This window comes from Triticum aestivum, chromosome 2D (assembly GCF_018294505.1).
Source record: "Triticum aestivum cultivar Chinese Spring chromosome 2D, IWGSC CS RefSeq v2.1, whole genome shotgun sequence".
Classification (NCBI taxonomy): Eukaryota; Viridiplantae; Streptophyta; class Magnoliopsida; order Poales; family Poaceae; genus Triticum; species Triticum aestivum.
This window is the reverse complement of record NC_057799.1, coordinates 536,274,044-536,274,720: the sequence shown is the minus strand read 5'-3', so window position 1 is coordinate 536,274,720 and position 677 is coordinate 536,274,044.

Sequence of the window (677 nt, the reverse complement as noted above, 5' to 3'; positions counted from 1 at the left end):
AAGTACATGACTATCATTTTTAATATATGTTTTTGGTTTATACCTTTTCATACAAATTTTATAATTTTTTGTATAGATTAGAAATATTTTTCTTATACATGTTTATCATTTTATGGGTTTTCTTTGAGTTTTTATTTTTCATTTTTATTTTTACAGTACGCATTGTAAATTTTAGTGTACATGCGAAATATTTATTGATACATGTTGAACATTTTTCAATACATGAATGTACTTTTTCAAATACAACATGTTTTGAACAAGTTTTTCAAATACATATTAAAAGAAATCAAATGCATGTTGAACATGTTTTTAATGGCTGAAAACATTTTTGCAAAACTATGTGAACATTTTTTTACATTGTATAAATACTATTTTGTAAATGCAACGAACATTTTTCTGAAACGCAAGATTGTTTCTTTAAAACATCACCTACATTGTTATGAATGGTACGAAACATTTTTTTTTTCATTTATACAAACATTTTTGAATGTAACATACATTTTTTGATTGGTACCAAACATTTTTTTAAGGTGGCGACTAAATATTTTTCAAATAGATGTTGAACGCTAATAAAACGGAATGCAAAACAATGCAATGGAGAAAAGCACAGACACGTAGTAGTACATCCACTTGATCTTTTAAGAGAAAAACTAGTACAGACAGTTGCACACATAGAA